This window comes from Scyliorhinus canicula, chromosome 4 (assembly GCF_902713615.1).
Source record: "Scyliorhinus canicula chromosome 4, sScyCan1.1, whole genome shotgun sequence".
NCBI lineage: Eukaryota > Metazoa > Chordata > Chondrichthyes > Carcharhiniformes > Scyliorhinidae > Scyliorhinus > Scyliorhinus canicula.
In genome coordinates, this window is record NC_052149.1 from 63,545,975 (window position 1) to 63,565,915 (window position 19,941).

The following is a 19,941-nucleotide window of genomic DNA, read 5'->3' on the forward strand; positions in this document are numbered from 1 at the left end:
GTGCATTATCCCGCTAACATTTTTTTCCCAAATACCTGGGGCTCCATCCAGTAGCTCAGTTGGCATGGGATCTTGCAAAAGACCCCATGACAATATAAAGAGTAGGGATTATTCTCACACTCCTGCCTAACATTCTTCCTTTGCAACCAGGAGAAAATCAGAATATCTAACCATTCAGACTATCATAGTATGATAGAGCACAGGAGCCACTCAGCCCATCAAACCTTTACCGGCAATTTCGCTCTCCAATTTGTCCTGCTGTTTTATCCTGCAAGGATTGCTCCAATTCCTTATTTAAAGTTAATTTGAATTTTCTGCCAACAACACCCCTTTTGGCATTGGATTCCAGTTCATACTACTCATTATTTGTTTGTGGGGCATTGCAGTATGCAAATTGGCTGTTGTGCTCCCTTCAAAAGATACACTTCAAATGTAATTAATTGGTTGTACTTTAGCACATTCTGAGGACATGATGGAATTTCATTTGGATGTTGCGCCCAAAAGGGAACTCAATATTTCTTTGAATGGTAAGAGACTAAATCACGAACATCCCATTTATTTTAGTGTTACCCTTGACTGAACATTGACATGCAAAAAACATCTGAACAAGACAGGAGCAAAGATCAAAATATGAAATAACCTCCTAAGCAAACCTGCTGACTCTTCATGGGGTGCAGATGCTCAAACCTTAAGGGCTTCATCTCTTGCCATCGTCTTCTTGTCTGCAAAGTACTATGCATCAGTGTGGTAAAACTCATCCCACATCAGTCTTATAGATACCCGTTCAACACAACAATGCATATCATTCCAGGTACCCTCTGATCAACTGAACTCCCCTGGCTCCCAGTCCTGAGCAACTTCACACCCTTCGCATAAGGAGAGAGATTGCAACATAAAACCTTTTGGAAAAGGTTTATTTAATAAGGATGCGGGAGTCCAAACCAAGTAGAAACAAGAACAAAATGCTTATTTAAAAACAATATATTTACATTTCCTGATAGACCCCTACTGGGTATTTCTTTAGTCGGCACCTTACTGGCCAACCTTATGTACACTTGGTAAATGAGATACCCCGCCCCTACTGGTACTCCTCAAGGAGCACGGGGAAGACAAAAGTTCCCATTCCGTAGGCCCCGTGCAGGATATTACAGCTTACATCACCCAAGCCTGCCGCTCCACAAGCCCCTCCCAATCCACCCACTGCACGGCTCCCATCACGCCAGCCCACAAAGCTAAGACCACCATGCCAAGGAATCACAGGAGAAGCCCTACGCAACAGAAATGGAACTAACTCACCAACATTAAAAGTCTCTTCCTTATCACAGATCCCACAGCCCGTCCGCCTGCCTTCAACCTGCCACGCCAGCACTGGGCACTCCTCTACCGATTGTACACTGGTCAAGACCATTGTGCAGCAAACTCGCACAAGTGGGGCCTTGCCGGGAGCCTGGGCTGCAGCTGTGGTGCACCCCAATCAATGGCTCACATCACTCAAGAGGCTCAGAGAGTTCCATTTAGCTGCTATGGAGGCTATTGCCTGGCTTGGTCATTACTGCACACAATTTTTTTTAAATTTGGATTTTGGCTCTTTTTCAGTCCCACAGAATCCTCACACAGAATCCTCACATAAAATCCTCACACAGAGTCCTCAAACAGAACCCTCACACAGAATCATCACACAGAGTCCTCAAACAGAACCCTCACGCAGAATTCTCACGCAGAGTCCTCACGCAGGATCCTCACACAGAATCCTCACACAGAATCCTCACACAGAATCCTCACACAGAATTCTCACACAGAGTCCTCACGCAGAATCCTCACACAGTATCATCACAAAATATCCTCACACAGAATCCTCACATAGAATCCTCACACAGAATCCTCACATAGAATCCTCACACAGAATCCTCACATAGAATCCTCACACAGAATCCTCACATAGAATCTTCACATCAGAATCCTCACATAGAATCCTCACACAGAATCCTCACATAGAATCTTAACACTGAATCCTCACATAGAATCCTCACACAGAATACTCCCACAGAGTCTTCACACAGAATTTCCATGAAGAATCCAGACACAGAATCTTCACACAGAATCTTCACACAGAATCTTCACACAGAATCCTCACACAGAATCCTCACATAGAATCCTCACACAGAATCCTCACATAGAATCCTACACCTTGTTTTTTCCCCAGAAAACCCAAAATCAAAAACTGACATTTATATAGCAGTTACCATGAACTGCAGAGTTTAAGTGTAAATTCACACCAGAATAAACAGTTCCAATGCTAAAGCTCCACTCACATAATACTGCGGACAGAATTCTCTCAACAATCATCCCTGGACACTCTCAGTTTAACTGATACATAAATATTAACAACAGTGATAAAGAAAACATTGCCATCTCCCAAGATACCACTGTGCCTTTCTATGGCTTCTTAAGCAGGACAGAAATATTTATATTACCACCAGAAGGGAGGATGTTATTCATTTAAAATACTGTTGTGTCAGTAAATAGAAAATGTTTTGCTGCGTGACTGAGTTCAAATCCTTATAAAAAAAATTTTGCTCAGACTTTTGAAGATAACAAGACAGGTAAGCTGGTTAAGAAAACAAACAGGATTTATTTTATCCTTTAACATGATGGGAGTGTGGCTGGAAAGGACAGCATTTGTTGCTGATTACAAATTCTCCTCGTGAATGTAATGGTGATCTACATTCCTGAACACATGCAGTCCACCTGGTGTAGGTACACCCAAAGTGCTGTTGGGAAGATAATTCTCAGATGAGATGAATGGCCTCCAAGAATGACAACCATCTTCCTTTGTGCTAGTATGACACCAACCAGTGAAGAGGTTTCCCCCTAATTTCCATTGACTTCAATTTTGCTGGGGCTCCTTGGTGCTATACTGAGTCAAATGCTGTCAAGGGTAGACAATCTCCCCTCACCTCTGGAGTTCAGCAGCATGATTTAATGGAAAAGTGTCATTTTGGGTACAATTAGCGGGGTGTTCCTTGATGGTTGCGTTGGCAAGATCGTGGCCTGTAATTAACAGCACTTAGTGCCAAAAATGAGTCTCCACGAGCTTCTCACCGTTATTGGCTGTCTCACTGTCTGATATGCCACACTCATGGCCAGCTGCTTGCCGCTGATAAGATGGTGCTGCTTTTAAACGGTCCCTCACCAGTCTGTCCCAGTCAACACACAAGCATGGCAGTGCGCAGACCTGCTCCTCGCTTTGGCGATGCCAACCTGACCAGGTTTCATGATGCTGTGAATGAGAGGCAGGGCATCCTGTTCCCCCGAGAGGGTCGGAGGACCAGCAGCAGGGTCAGCAATGCCACCTGGGAGTCAGTGGCACCGGCTGTCAGTTCGGGCAGCATGACAAAGCGGACCGCGGTCCAATGTTGGAAGACCAACGACCTCCACTGAGCTGCAAGGGTAAGTTACAACCTATCTCTTTGCATCAACTCCACCTGCCAGGGAATGAAATTGAATTTCAGCATTGAAGCCATTGAAGGCTCTGGCTGCAGCTATGGTTTCCCCTGCTCTGGGTCTCCGCAATATTTAAAGATGGGCTTGAAGGTTTCACACACGCAAAACCCATCAACCCCCGGCGCAAATGTCAATTTTGGCCTTTCCCACTATTTACCCGGCATGCCGGGCGCAAACGCGGTGGTTAAATCGCTCCCCAGTTCTTTTGTCCATGTTTGAACCAAGACTGTAATAAGGGCCGGGATTCTCCCCTACCCGGCGGGGCGGGGGTCCCAGTGTGTTGGGGTGGCGTGAACCACTCCGGCGTTGGGCTGCCCCAAAGGTGCGGAAGTCTCCGCACCTTTAGGGGCCAAGCCCTCACATTGAGGGGCTAGGCCCACGCCGGAGTGGTTCCCACTCCGCCGGCTGGCGTGAACGGCCTTTGGCGCCATGCCAGCCGGGGCCAAAAGGACTTCGCCGGCCAGCGTAAGTCCGCGCATGCGCCGGAGCGTCAGCGGCTGCTGATGTCATACCGGTGCATGCGCAGGGGAGGGGGTCACTTCCGCCTCCACCATGGTGAAGACGATGGCGAAGGCGGAAGATAAAGAGTGCCCCCACGGCACAGGTCCGCCTGCCAATCGGTGGGCTCCGATCGCGGGCCAGGCCACCGTGGGGGCACCCCCCGGGGTCAGATCGCCCCGTGCCCCCCCAGGACCCCGGCGCCCGCCCGCGCCACCTGCTCCTGCTGGTAATGTAGGTGGTTTAATCCACGCCGGCGGGAGAGGTATGTCAGCGGCGGGACTTCGGCCCATCGCGGGCCGGAAAATTGCCGCGGAGGGCCCACCGACCGCCGCGGGGGGCCCACCGACCGGCGCGGTTCGATTCCCGCCCCCGCCGAATCTCGGGGGGTGGAGAATTCCGCCCAGGGTCTGGAAACCAGTTGCCTTGGCAGATTCGAGACTAGATATCAATGAGGATACTCACCTTTATTTTCTTGTAGCCGGACCAACATAATATTTTTTTAAAACCTAGATTTCATGGGGCTGGTTTAGTGGGCTAAACAGTGGGCTAAACAGCTGGTTTGGAATGCAGAACAAGGCCAGCAGAGCGGGTTCAATTCCCGTACCAGCTTCCCCGAACAGGCGCCGGAATGTGTCAACGAGGGGCTTTTCACAGTAACTTCATTGAAGCCTACGTGTGACAATAAGCGATTATTATTATTGTTATAGTGTGCTATTATTCGACTAAAGTTACACTGACAAGGAGATTGTGTAATGAATGCATGAACATTAATTCTCCAGAATGTAATGGATGGCACAGTGGCACACTACTGCCTCACAGTTCCAGGGACCCAGATTCAATTCCGGCCTGGGATGACTGAGTGTGGAGTTTGCACTTTCTCCCCATGTCTGTGTGGTTTTCCTCCGGCTGCTCCGGTTTCCTCCCACAGTCCAAAGATGTGCAGGTTAGGAGGATTGGTCATGCTAAATCGCCCCTTAGAGTCCAAAAGATTTGGTGGGGTCACTGGGTTCTGGGGATAGGGTAGAGATGAAGGTTTGAGTAGGGTGCTATTTCGGTGCAGACTTGATGGGCCAAAAGGCCTCCTTCTGTAGGGATTCTATGATTCTATTTTATATTTTCTTCTACTTCTTAGAAGGAAAGATTTGTGATGCTTATGAAATACATAATGCAGTCAGAAGAACAAATTTTCTTATTATTCAAATTATTTTAAATATCAAACTGTTGCAAAGCATTATGATCCAGTCAAACTTATTGATTGCATATTCTTTCAAATCATTAAATATCATTGTTTATGCTGATGACAGCACTGGAACACCATTCACTGGTGTGAAGACTAATGTTGAAGCATTTTGGCTAATAACTATATTAGTATTAAATCAGTAATTTGCCCCCTCCATTGTATTATCACCAATTTCCATTTAAACAAAATGAACATCTAAAGAAGTAGAGTACAACACCAAAAAGGATGTTATACAATCAAAATTTGTTCAGATCATATAGATTTTGAAAACAGTCCTGATTATGCAACTTCCTTTTTATTGTCTGGGATAGATGGTAGCATATTTCAGTTCTTCTTGCAAGGACACATTTTTTATCTCCTAAATCTCTGATCTCCTAAAATATTCACTAATAATATTAGGCAACACCGGGGTCATAATAAGAGTACTGCATATCTCTCCTTGATGACACACGAGGTAATTGTACTGCAAGGTACATCATTGAACCTTACAAATAGCAGTCCAATTGCTATTCTGTGCCAAGTTAGTCAACACCCAACAAATGTTATTAAGAACATAAGGAATAAGAACAAGAATAGGCCATTCAACTTCTCAAGCCTGCTTCAACATTCAATCAGATCATGGCTGATCTCTAATCTCAGCTATACCTCCTCACATTATCCGCATATCCTTTGGTCCCCTTTCGTATCCAAACATTTGTAGTTCTCTGACCTGAATATACTCAACAACTATTGTATCCACAATTCTTTGCAATAAGAGATTTCCAATGGTACGCAACCTATCAGTGAAGGATTTTCTACTCACCTCAGTCCTAAGTGGTTCTTATTCTGAGACTGTGACTCTTAGTTCTAGATGCCTCAGCCAAGGTCAGGCAACAACCTCTCAGTATCTACCTTGTCAACTCCCTTAGGAATTGTATGAGTTTCAATGAGATCACCTCTCATTCGTCTAAACTCCATCGGCCTAGTCTACTCAATCTCTTCTGACAGGACAGGCCCTCATCTCATGATTAGACTAGTGAACCTTTGTTGCAAGTATATCCTTCCTTAGGGAGGGAGACCAAAACTGTAGATGCCAGGCCCCATACAATTGAAACAAGACGGGCGGAATTCTCCGCTCCCCACGCCGGGTGGGAGAATCACGGGAGGGCTGGGCGACTCACGACACGCCCCCCCTGATGCCCCCCGCGTTTTTCACGGCGACCGGCGATTCTCCGGCCCAGATGGGCCGAGCGGCCTGCCGCTCCCGACCGGTTCACGATGGTGGCAACCACACCTGGACGCTGCCGTCGTGAACATGGGCGCCGAAGTGCCGTTTGAAGCTTGTGAGGGGAGTGAGCACCACGGCCGTGCTCGGGAGGGGACTGGCCCGCGATCGGTGCCCACCGACCGTCGGGCCGGCGTCTCAAAGTGACGCACTCTTTCCCCTCCGCCACCCCACAAGATCAAGCCGCCACGTCTTGCGGAGCAGTGGAGGGGAAGACGGCAACTGCGCATGCGCGGGTTGGAGCCGTCAGCCGTTATGACGTCAGCCGCGCATGCGCGGGTTGGAGCCGGCCAACCTGCGCATGCGCGGCTGACGTCACATAGGCGCCGCCGTTGCGTCATTCTCGGCGCGCCGCCTTGACGCTCCTAGCCCCCCAGGTGGGGGTAAATTAGGTGCGAGGAGCACCTAAGTGAACTCAGCCGAGTTCACGACGGCCTTCCCGATTTATCGCGGGAGCAGAGAATTCCGCCCATTACATTTTCACTTTACATCATCAGCAAACTTGGATAACTAACTGTCAGTCCCCTCATCTAAGTCATTCTTCTTTAGTTATCTGGCAGGAGCCATAGTGCAATGACCTCCACAACAGAAGAGCAAGGATTCAGATCCCAAACCCATTCCAGCCGGAACAGAGATTGAACCCCAATCTGATCCACACTGGCTGTCCAGTCAATTAAGTCAACTGCTCACTAAAGTGATGTGACCTGCACATTAATGTAAACTGGAGCTATGCATAATGATGGCAGAGGCTCCAATTTTGCTTCCCTCACATGGCTGACCAGGAATCTCTCCCACTCTTACTCCCTGCCATTGGCATATGTTGGAAGTATGTGCAAGTTGATACTCAACCTGTTGGCCACATTATGAATGCACCTTCCTTGACCATTAAGTTTTGATGCTGAAGTTTCTGGCTCAAAGACAGGGACACTATTCTCTGCACAAGACTTCAATCATAAATATAGATTTATAACTAGTTGAGGCTCAAGCAGTGATCCTTACGGTACCTGTCTACTTCTAGCCTGCCAACCTGAAAAAGACCTTTTTATTGACTTGAAACGTTAATTCTGTTTCTCTCTCCCAACAAATGTTGCCAGACCTGCTGAATGTTTTCAGCATTTTCTGTATTTATTCCTACTCTTTGTTTTCTGCCCATTAGCCAAGCCTCAGTCATGCTACATAATTTCCCCACCTCCATGAGCCTTAATTTTGTTTAATAACTTCTTGTGCAGCACCTTATTGAGTGATTTTTGAAAATACCTATATGCTACATCAAGTCCTTATCCACCTAGTTATGTTAACAAAACATAGATTTGCCACACATGATTTTGGCTTGATAAATTCGTGCTGACTCTGTTATGTTATCACACCCCTAATAATAGTTTCTAGCATTTCTCTACTGCTGATGCCAGGCAAACTGGCCTGTGTTTTCTTGTTCTCCCTTTTGAATAGCAAAGTTGAACTTGATACTTTCCAATCCATAGGGGTTGCTCAAATTATGGAAGATTAAAAGAAATATATTCATTTGCCACCTCTTTTAAGACATAGGGTGTAGGTCATCTTGTCCAGATGATTCTTCAGTTTTTATTACCATTAATTCCTCCAGTACTATTTCTTTCCTAATACAATTATCCTTAAGTCCCTCTTTTTCACTAGACCCTTAGCTTCCCATTGCTTTTGGAACTTTTTTCTGCCTCCTACAACGAAGACCAATACAAAGTACACAGGTATTTGTTTAATGCCTCTGCTATGTCCCTATTCCGCACTCGAAATGCCTCAAGTCTATAAATTAAGATGGCGAGTTGAAAATCTACCAGTAACTTCTGTTTTTTTTTGCAGAAGTTGGGGGAGGGCAGTATCAGTTTTTTCTGCCCTGGTCCCATATGCAAACATTCACAACCCAAACTCACAAATGAAGAATGACCTACTGGCTCAGTTATCAGAGGTAGCTGGTGTCTGTTAACCTGCAACTCAGAGCATGCATTGTGACTTAAAGAGGCAAATAAATGGCATGATAAAACACATGCAGCAATAAGGAATTGATCTGATGGAGCTGTGTGTGATTCACTCAGATCACCATATAACATGGAACATTATTGACATAGTATTTGGGTAAGTGGTGCAAATCTCCACAGAGATTCTGTATCTCTGTCACTGTTGGTGAATGAACATACCACATATTTACCTGAAGAGCAACAAATAAAAGGATAATGAATAACATTTATAGCTCATACACTTATTTAATAGTGTTATACTTAATGTACCAGCAAATACATTCATATATGTAGAGCCTTTCTTTCACAAAGAAAATATTCAAAGTACTTTACATAGGGTGAAGAAGAAAAAATATAGATAAAAGGAACAATGAAGCAAATAGTAAGCCTTTGTGTGACAGCTGGGAGATGTGACCAAATGCTTTAGTGAAAATTTAGGTTTAGAGATTGTTTTTCAGGTGAAAGAGAAGTGAAGAACTAATGAAGATAAGGCATGGGTTTCCAGAGAGTGGAATCCACAGTACAAAAGGTCTGCCAGCTATAGTTTGACAAAGAGTGATGGTGGCGGGATGCACAAAAGTTAGAGATGGAGCACTGAAGGATGTGGAAGTAATATAAAGTTGGAAGAGATTACAGAAAGAGTAGGATGAGACCATAGTCGGATTTGAAGACAAGGGTGAGAATCTTAAATTTAGCACCCGAGATTTTGCTGGAGCAGGGTATCTCATGGCATGAGACTTATTCCCGCACCCTTCAGCTTAAAAAAGCTTTATTTTCTAACTTCCTAGAAGTGCAAACTGATAATGGCATGGCAAGGGCTACGGCACATCTGGAATCCCAATGACTGATTGATTGATTGATTGATAATTATTGTCACATGAATCGAAGTACAGTGAAAAGTATTTTTCTGCAGCCAAAGGAGCATTCATAGTAGACAAAAGAATAATCGGCAGAGTACATTGACAAATGGTGCTTCAACAAATAGTGATTGATTACAGTGCGGAACAAGGACCAAACAAGAGCAGCATAGGGTGTCGTGAATAGTATTCTTTCAGGGAACAGATCAGTCTGAGGGAGAGTCATTGAGGAGTCTAGTAGCTGTGGGGAAGAAGCTGTTCCTATGTCTGGATGTGCGGGTCTTCAGACGTCTGTATCTTCTGCCTGATGGAAGGTCTGGAAGAGACAAAGCCTGGGTGTGAGGGGTCTCTGACAATGCTGGCTGCGTTCCTGAAGCAGCGGGAGGTGTATACAGAATCAATGGGAGGGTGGCAAGTTTGTGTGATGCGTTGGGCTGAGTTTGCCACACTCTGCAGTTTTTTGCGATTTTGGGCCGAGCAGTTGCCATACCAAGCTGTAATGCAACCGGATACGATGCTCTCTATCGCACATCTGTAGACGTTTCTGAGATTTGATGCAGACATGCCGAATTTCTTTAACTTCCGTAGCAAGTAGAGACGTTGTTGAACTTTCTTGACTGTTGCATCAACGTGAGTGGACCAGGACAGACTGTTAGTCCCAGGCTAACGACACAAATTCTCTGGGGGGGGGGGGGGGGGGGGGGGGGGGGGGGAATTCTAGCTTTGAGGTCATCCAGCTTGTTCAGGGCTAACGAGCTAGCCTCTTAACTGATAAGTTTAAGGGATTGGGAAAGAAACAGAATAATGACTGAAAGGAAATAAGTGCATTGTCATTAAATCAGGTACAGCAAATGAAATAAAGGGATGAAAAGATTGAATGAAGAGCATTCAGAGAGAAAAGAAAAGTAATTAAACATTTTATAATTGAAAATATAGTATTTTTAAAATCTCTAACACAAATGAACTATCTCTAGAAATGTTACAACACCAGGTTAAAGTCCAACAGGTTTGTTTCGAATCACTAGCTTTCGGAGCACTGCTCCTGCCTCAGGTGAATGAGGAGGTGCGTTCCAGAAACATATATATAGACAAAGTCAAAGACAAAAGACGATACTTTGAATGCGAGTCTTTGCAGTTAATTACGTCTTTACAGGTTCAGATGGAGCAACTTGAGAGAGGGATAATCACAGGTTAAGGAGGTGTGAACTGTCTCAAGCCAGGACAGTTGGTAGGATTTCATAAACCCAGGCCAGATGGTGGGGGGGGGGGGGGGTTCAGTATAATATGACATGAATCCAAGGTCCCGGTTGAGGCCGTACACATGTGTGCGAAACTTGGCTATATGTTTCTGCTCGGCGATTCTGCGTTGTCGCGCGTCCTGAAGGCCGGCTTGGACAACGCTTACCCGAAGATCAGAGGCTGAATGCCCTAGACTGCTGAAGTGTCCTGACTGGAAGGGAACATTCCTGCCTGGTGATTGTAGCTCGATGTCCTTTCAAACTTGTTCAAACTTGTGCATGAAGATGTTGGCATATTGAGGTGCAAATTTGGTCCCCCTGGCTGTTCCGTGCGTCTGGATGAAGTATTTGTTGTCAAAGGTGAAGACGTTGTGATCTAGAATGAAGCGGATGAGTTGCAGAATTACGTCTGGAGGTTGGCAGTTGTCGGTGTTGAGGACTGAGGCTGTTGCAGCAATGCCGTCATCAAGGGGGATGCTGGTGTAGAGTACCGAGACGTCCATTGTGCCGAGGAATGTTCCTGGTTCAACTGGTCATTGGGTGCTCAGTTTCTGTAAGAAGTCCATCGTATCGCGACAGAAGCTGGGCGTTCCTTCTACAATGGGTTTCAAGATGCCCTTGATATAGCCAGAGAGGTTCTCACACAGGTTCCCATTGCCTGATACGATAGGACGTCCTGGTGTGTTGGCCTTGTGTATTTTTGGGAGGCAGTAGAGATCTCCAACGCAGGGAGTACGTGGTATGAGAGCACGTAGAGTGCTTTGAAATTCTGGATCCAAGGTCTTGATCAATCTGTTGAGTTGGCGGGTGTGTTCCTTGGTCGGATCTGAAGGTGTCTCTAGTGTTCCTGGTTGTTGCATTGTCAGTGCACTTTTTCTGCAGTAGTCCGTTTTGTTCAGTATGACGATGGCCCCTCATTTGTCTGCTGGTTTAATGACGATGTTGTGGTTGGTCTTGAGAGCGTGGATGGTGTTGTGTTGTGCTTGGGTGACATTCGGGGCTGTCTTGTGAATGCGGCTGATGAATCTGGCATTGGCGTGATTCCTGACAGCTCAAGCAAACATGCCGAGGGGTCCATTCGACTCTTTCCTCTTCTGTTGCCGCCCCACAGATCTCTCGGTCTGCTGTTCAATATGCCAACACCTTCATGCACAAGTTTGAACAAGACCTCCTCACCGCCCAGGACTTTCTACCGACGTTATACACCAGATACATTGATGGCAATTTTTACCTTTGGACCCACGGTGAATAATCACTGAAACCACTACACGATGACATCAATAAGTTCCATCCCACCATCAGACTCACCATGGATTACTCTCCAGAATCGGTTTGATTCTTGGACACACTCATCTCCATCAGGGACGGTCATCTCAGCGCTTTGCTTTACCACACGCCCATTGATAACCTCATGATGCTCCACTTCTCCAGCTTCCATCCTAAATACATTAAAGAAGCCATCCCCTCTGGACAAGCCCTCCGTACACACAGGATCTGTTTAGATGAAGAGAAGCGTAACAGACATCTACAGACGCTGAAAGATGCCCTCGTACAAATGGGATGACGCTCGACACATTGATCGACAGTTCCAACGTGCCACAGCAAAAAACCGCACCAACGTCCTCAGAAGACAAACACGGCACACAACCAACAGAGTACCCTTCATTATCCAGTACTTCCCCGGAGCGGAAAAACTACAACATTTTCTTCGCAGCCTTCAACAAATTATCGATGAAAACGAACATCTTGCCATGTTCATCCCCATACCTTTACTACTTGCCTTCTAACAACCGCACAACCTCAAACAAACCATTGTTTGCAGCAAACTACTCGGCCTTCAGAACAGTGACCACGACACCACACAACCCTGCCTTGGCAATCTCTGCAAGACGTGCCAGATCATCACATGGATACCACCATTACACATGAGAACACCACCCACCAGGTACGTGGTAGATAATCGTACGACTCGGCCAACGTTGTCTACCTCATACAGCGCAGGAAAGATGTCCCGAAACGTGGTACATTGGCGAGACAATGCAGACACTGCGACAACGGATGAAAGGACATCGCGCGACAATCGCCAGGCAGGAATGTTCCCTTCCAGTCGGGGAACACTTCAGCAGTCAAGGGCATTCAGTCTCTGATCTTCAGGTAAGTGTTCTCCAAGGTGGCCTTCAGGGTGTGCAACAATGCAGAATCGCTGAGCAGAAACATATAGCCATGTTCCGCACACGAGTACGGCCTCAACCAGGACCTTGGATTCATGTTGCATTACATTCACCCCCCACCATCTGGCCTGGGCTTGAAAAATCCTACCAACTGTCCTGGTTTGAGACAATTCATACTTCTTTAACCTGTGATTATCCCTCTCTCCAGTTGCTCCATCTGAACCTGGAAAGACTTATTACCTGCAAAGACTCGCATTCAAAGTCTTTCATCTTTGACTTTGTCTATATACATGTTTCTGGAACCCACCTCTTCATTCACCTGAGGAAAGAGCAGTGCTTCGAAAGGTAGTGATTCAAAACAAACCTGTTGGCCTTTAATCTGATAATGTAAGACTCATTACTCTACTCAACCCAGTCCAATGCCGGCATCTCCACATCATCTCTAGAAATTAAACTCCAGAATTTAAATTGTCCCCTTTCATGACTGGAGAGGTTAATTGGTATTGCAGGAACATAAATCTCCTCATTAGAGAGGGACTTACTTTGTTAAATACCAGTCTTAGATTTCTGTGGTGAGTTTAATTGACAATTATTGCACAAATACAGCAAATATAGAAACTCACCGTGGCTACTTAGGCAGCACCCTCCAAATGTCCAGCTGCTACCATCACGAAGGACAAGAGCAGCAGACTCATGGGAACACCAGCATCTGGTAATTCCCCTCTAAGCTACTTACCATTCTGACTTGGAAATACATCACTGTTCCATTCTGCCTTAGAAATATATCACTGTTCCTTCACTGTCATTGAGTCAAAATCCTGTAACTCCCTCCCTAACAGCACTGTGGGTGTTCCTACACCACATGGACTGCAATGTTTCAAGAAGCTTACCACCACCTTTTCAAGAGCGGTTAGAGATAGGTAATAAATACTGGCATAGCCAGTGATGCCCACATCCATGAATGAATTTTCCAAAAACTTCATAAAACTTACAGGGAGATTTAGGGAACTGTTGTTCCATGAAACTAACAGCAGAATGGCATAATTTGTCAGGCAGTATGTGATGACTTACAGCTCATTTGTGTCTCTTCCTGGCCATAAGATCTGGATGATTTACACATTAATAATGGCAAACGTTACTAAACTAACAGTTGTTTTAGCAGCAAATGTGAGAGACAGCAAGCCATTGTAGATCAGTAAGGATGGAAAAATGGACAAGTGGGACTGAATGTGGGACAGGATTTGGATGGTAGAGTTGTGAACAGTCATGGACAGAATGTATTTTCTCTGTTACTTCCTATAACCAGTATGTTCTAGATGGAGAAAAATATATTTTTTCTCACTCCTTTGAGATATATTCTAATTAAACCATTTAGCAGAAAGATTCTGTGAGTTTAAAAATAAAGAAGTGTATTATTCTCACACACCTAACCCAAATTAACACAATGTCGCACACTCCATCTCATGCATGCACAAACACACACACAAACATCTTAGATACAGATAATAATAGAGCACTTATGCAGATTACAGTTAATTCAGTCTTTGAGTTATGAGTTCCAGTCTCCTGCATTGCAAGCCAATAGTTTCTTGAATGGATTTGATGATTTAAAGTTGAAGCAACAGTCTGGTACATGAAGTAGGAAGTAGGAACTAGGAGCAGAAGTAGGCAATTCAGCCCTTTGAGTCCGCTCTGCCATTCAATCAGATCATAGTTGATCTCTTCCTGTTCCCAAATTTCCTTTTCCCTGTATTTTATCAGAAATGTATCTATCTCCCTCTTGAATCAATTTAATGACTCAGACTCCACCGCACTATGGGGCAGCGAGTTCAACAAATTCACCACCCTCTGCAAGAAGTAGTGCCTCCTCATCTCAGTTTTAAATCTACCACCTCTCAACCTATATCTGTGACCCCTTGTTCTAGATTGCCCCACAAGGGGGAACATTTGGTCTACATTTATTTTATCAATCTCTTTTACTATTTTATATACCACGATCAGCTCCACTCTCATCCCTCTAAACTCCAGCGAGTACAAGCCCAAACTGCTTAATCTCTCCTCATACGCAAACCCCTTCATCCCTGGAATTTTATATTCCAGTCCTTTTGCAATAAACGCTAACATTCTATTTGCCTTTCTTTTTACATTTTGTACCTGCATGCAGACTTTCTGCGATTTATGACACCCAGATCACTCTGCCCAGATGCATTTTGAATCTGCTTTTCATTTAGATAATTTGCCTGACTATTTTCGACCAAAATGGATAACCTCACAATTATCCACATTAAACTCCATTTGCCAAATTTTGGACCAACCTCCTAGCCTATCTATATCCGATTACCTCTTCACTGCCTGCTTTCCCATCTATTTTAGTATCATCCGCAAATTTTGCTACACTCTATCCCTGCTTGCAGATCATTCATTTAGATTGTAAACAGTTGAGGTTCGAAGACTGAACCCTGCGGCACTCCACCAGTTACAGTTCGACAGTCAGAAAAGGACTCATTTAACCCGACCCTCTGCTTTCTGCCAGTCAGCCAATTCTCAATCTAACCTAATATTCTACACCCAACCCCCTGTGATCTCAGCTTCTGGATCAATCTTTTATGCGGCACCTTGTCAAATGCCTTCTGGAAGTCTAGATATAGTCTAGATATAGTCTAGCATTGTTGCACAAGAGGATACCACTGTGGCTTCACAGCACCAGGGTCCCAGGTTCAATTCTCCGCTGGGTCACTGTCTGTGCGGAGTCTGCACTTTCTCCCCGTGTCTGCATGGGTTTCCTCCGAGTGCTCCGGTTTCCTCACACAGTCCAAAGACGTGCAGGTTAAGTGAATTGACCACGATAAATTGACCTTCGTGACCAAAAGGGTTAAGAGGGGTTATTGGGTTACGGGGATAGGGTGGAAGTGAGGGCTTAAGTGGGTCAATGCAGACTCGGTGGGCCGAATGGCCTCCTTCTGCACTGTATGTTCTATGTTCTATATCCACAGGTTCCCCATTATCTACCTTGCTGGTTATATTCTCAAAGAACTGAAGCAAGTTTGTCAAGCATGACTTACCCATGCTGACAATGGTGGATTGAGCTTTGTCTTTCCAAATGTTCAGTCATCTCCTCCTTAATGATTGATTCCAGCAACTTTCCCACCATAGAGGTCACGCTAACCAATCTATAGTTTCCTACTTTTGCCTCCCTCCCTTTTTGAATAGGGGCAGTACATTAGAATGTTTCCAATCCACCGGGACTTTTCCAGAATCCAGGCAATTTTGAAATATCGTAATAAATACATCCACTATCTCTCTGCCACCTTCTTTAATATCCTAGGGTACAAGCTAGCAGGTCCCAGAGACTTATCTATCTTTAGTCCCATTAGTTTATTCAATACCTTCTCCTTAGTGATAGTTATTGCACTACATTCCTCTGCATTAACTGCAGTTCTTGGAAAGTTTTGTTATCCTCTGCCATGAAGACAGAGGCAAAGTATTGGTTTAGTGCCTCCACCATCTCTGTGTTCCCATTATTATCTCACCAGTATCATCTTTTAAAGGGCCAACATATACCTTAGCTATTCTCCTCATCTTTATATACTTATAGAAGCTCTTGGTGTTAGTGTTTATGTTTTTTGCTAGTTTATCTTCGCAGTTCATCATGCCTTCTTTGATTCTTTTTTTAGTAGCTTTTTGATGACCCCTAAAGTTCTCCCAATCCTCCAGCTTATCACTAGCTTTTGCAGTATGGTATGCCCTAGTGTTTGCCTTTATGTCCTCCTTGACTTCCTTGTTTAGCCATGAACGTTTTTCTCCTTTTTACAATTTCTCTCCTCTCAAGAATATACTTTAATTGAGAGGTGTTTAAAAGCTCACTGAATATTCACCATTGTTCCTCAACTGTTCTACCCTGAATTATTTCTGCCCAGTCTACTTGGGCCAACTCTTTCCTCAGGCCTGTATAATGACCTTTGTCCAATACTAAAACTCAAGTATGGCACTCTGTCCTCCCTTGTTCAATCTGAATTTGAAATTCTGGCATTCTGTCATCACTCCTTCCAAGAGGATCCTTACTAATGGGATGATTTATCAACCCTTCTTCGTTACATAATACTAAATCTAAAATAGCCTGCTCCATGGTTGGCTCCATAACTTATTGCTCAAAGAAACAATCCCTCGTGCACTCTATGAAATCTCCCTCGGGGCTACCATTGCCAATTTGATTAATATAGTCAATATGAATGTTAAAATCACACATGGTGCCATTGTGCCCTTCTCACAAGCCCTCATTTTTTGGTTTAAACTATGCCTCACTTTGGAAGTATTGCTCGGGCGACTGTAAGTTACTCCTACCAAAGAGTTTTTTCCCTTGTGTTTTATTTCCACCCATATCGATTCAACATATTGCCCATTGGTGCCAATATCATTTCTGAATACAGCCATGATATCATATTTAACCAATAAAGCAACTCCACCTCCTGTTCCATCCTCTCTATCCTTTGAAAATACGGAGTATTCACTGGAAAAAAATAATTGGGTACTTTGAATTTTTTTTTAAAAAAGTATCCAGCTGGTTGATTCTCAGCTCCAACCAACTGGAGCTGATTAACAGCTTACGTATTATGGCTGCTTGATGACTTATACCTAGTTTCAGAGTCAGGTTCTCGGACTGGCTGACGACTGATATTCTCATGGACCTGCTGGGCCCTTGGGTAATAAGGGTGGAGACTCTGAAACCAGCTTCGATCAACTGACTAACACTCCTGAGGCATACCCGGTGTAGTTAGAATGGCAGAGCCCATCATAGTACAATGGGAAGCTGATAGAGGCCATTGAGATTTGCTCCCTGCCACATGTGTGTCTCCCTATAAATACAGGCTGCCCCCCCAGCTATTTAACATGTGGCGGGGTATTAACTGGATTAATTGACTATGGGTAAGACCTTCCCATCACCCCCATCTAGGAAGAGGTGCTGACTAATTGGATGACTGACAGCTCTGTAGTCCTAGCACACCATGTTTGAGAGGCTGGTGGGAAGGGTTAAGGTAGGTATGATCCCAGAAGGATGCCTCCAATGAACCAAATGAGCTTCTCCCATTTGCCTGACATTGGCCTACATGGCTAAACCTTCAGGGCTACTTGCTTAGCATCGGGATCCCCCTGTCATGGGCAAAACCGTGGCAGGGGCTGGATGAGGCACTTAAGTATCCGTTAATTGACCACTTAAGGGTTTTAATAGGCCCAAGGGTGGACCTGGTGCTCCATTACGCTAAGAGGTCAGGTGTAATGACTGGATCTGGTATGTCTCTCTTGTGGTGAACATGAATTGGATTCAATTTTAATTGGTTTTTGGAGCAGGCAAGGAGCTGGATTAGGGGTTTGCCCCTGTCCACACTCTGAATTCTGGCTTTGATAAAGTAATTTTAAAAAAGATAGGCGGCAGTGAGGCTACCGCATGGAAACTGCATTTAACAAGCACTCTGCCTTCAAACCCTTTGGTGGCGGACTGTAAAATTCCACACATGTATGAGGTTAAGGTTCAATACTTCAAAATTTTGTTTTCAACATAAATCTATCAGCACGCTAGATTTTCTTGTACACATAAATTTATTTTGCCTCGCACAAAGTTGGTGCAAAATTTTAACTGATTAATCAGCCCAGGGCCACAACTTGCAATGCCAAGCATCTTAAGCTAAAGTCAAAGATGACCCATATTTTATCCTGAGAACTATTTTGGGATATCATGCAACTGAAGATATCATTTAATTTAATTCACTCAGCATGACACATAGCCAGTTAGATTACAAGAAGCCACCTGGTCACATTTAAAGGATAGGCCACAGCCTGAGGCAGTGACTTTTACTGACAGCTGTTTTGAGACATTTGAGGATAGAGAAGGGCTCTGATGAGCTTGAGACTCCTGTGATAATAGGTAGAGACTTAATCTTATCAAATTATAGCACAGCTTACTACCAGTCAGAAACTAATTAATTTGTAGGAATCTCACAGCTGTCTGTGATTAATAAACCTAGGGCAGTTAGCTAGAGTTTACTGTAAATGGTCTTCAGTTTAAAGGTTCATGTTTGGATAAAAAGCAAATTATCGGTGAAATTCTCCATTTTGGGGAACATGTTCTCCCGCTGGAGCTGAATTGCACCTGATTTACGCTCACGCTGGGAGCTGAATTAGGAAGCATTCCCAATTTTTTACCATGCAAATGTTTGCATGGCAACGGTTGTGAAGACCCGTGGCAGGCCACCCACTTCCGCCCTCCGTGCATTGCAAATCAGCAACCCCCCCCCCCCCCCCCCACCGCGTGCCCGCCTCTGTTGGAGCCAACAGTTGCATGCCCAGGTGAGTGTTACAATAGTACATTTTTCCCCTTGCCCCTGTCTGGACTGCTTCCTAACTTCCAGTAAAAAGTCTTACAACACCACGTTAAAGTCCAACAGGTTCACCTGAGGAAGGAGCAGTGCTCCGAAAGCTAGTATTTTGAAACAAACCTGTTGGACTTTAACCTGGTGTTGTAAGACTTCTTACTTCGCTCACCCCAGTCCAATGCCGGCATCTCCACATCATCCTAACTTCCAGACCTGGGTCTCTTTTCTGGGAGTCTGTGGGGGTCCCTTTCTTTAAGGAGTCCCTTTGAGGGCAGGGGTTGTCCCTTTATTTAGGTGGTCTCTAAAGGAATGAGGCCTTGGAGGTGTCTGGTAGTGGTGGGATGGGCAGGTCTGGTATTGTGCAGGAGGAGGGTGGCCCTCGGGTTAACCCTTTGGCCCATCGCGAGGTCCAACATGTCAGGGCCACGTTTGGCAATACCAGTAGCCCAGATGTCTGGAGAATCACGGGGGCCTGGAGATATGGTGACCAGCCCCTAAGTGGGCATCTGCCCGCTGGAGCGTGGTCGAGAAACCTGATTCTGCTGTCAGCAGGACGCTGGAACATCACAAATGGATCAGGTCCAGAGCCAATCCCATTTTTACCCCTGACGCCCAATTCTCCACTGCATCGGGAACCTGCAGCGGGCAGCGGAAAATTTCAGCCTCTGGCTGTTTTATGTATTGAAGGATTTAGGAAACATGGGGCCAAAATTCATTTGTGCCCCGAAATGGGTGAGATTTCTGTGACTTGACAAGAATGAGGTCCATGGCCTAAACTAATTGCATTCTTGGGACTCAACTAAATAA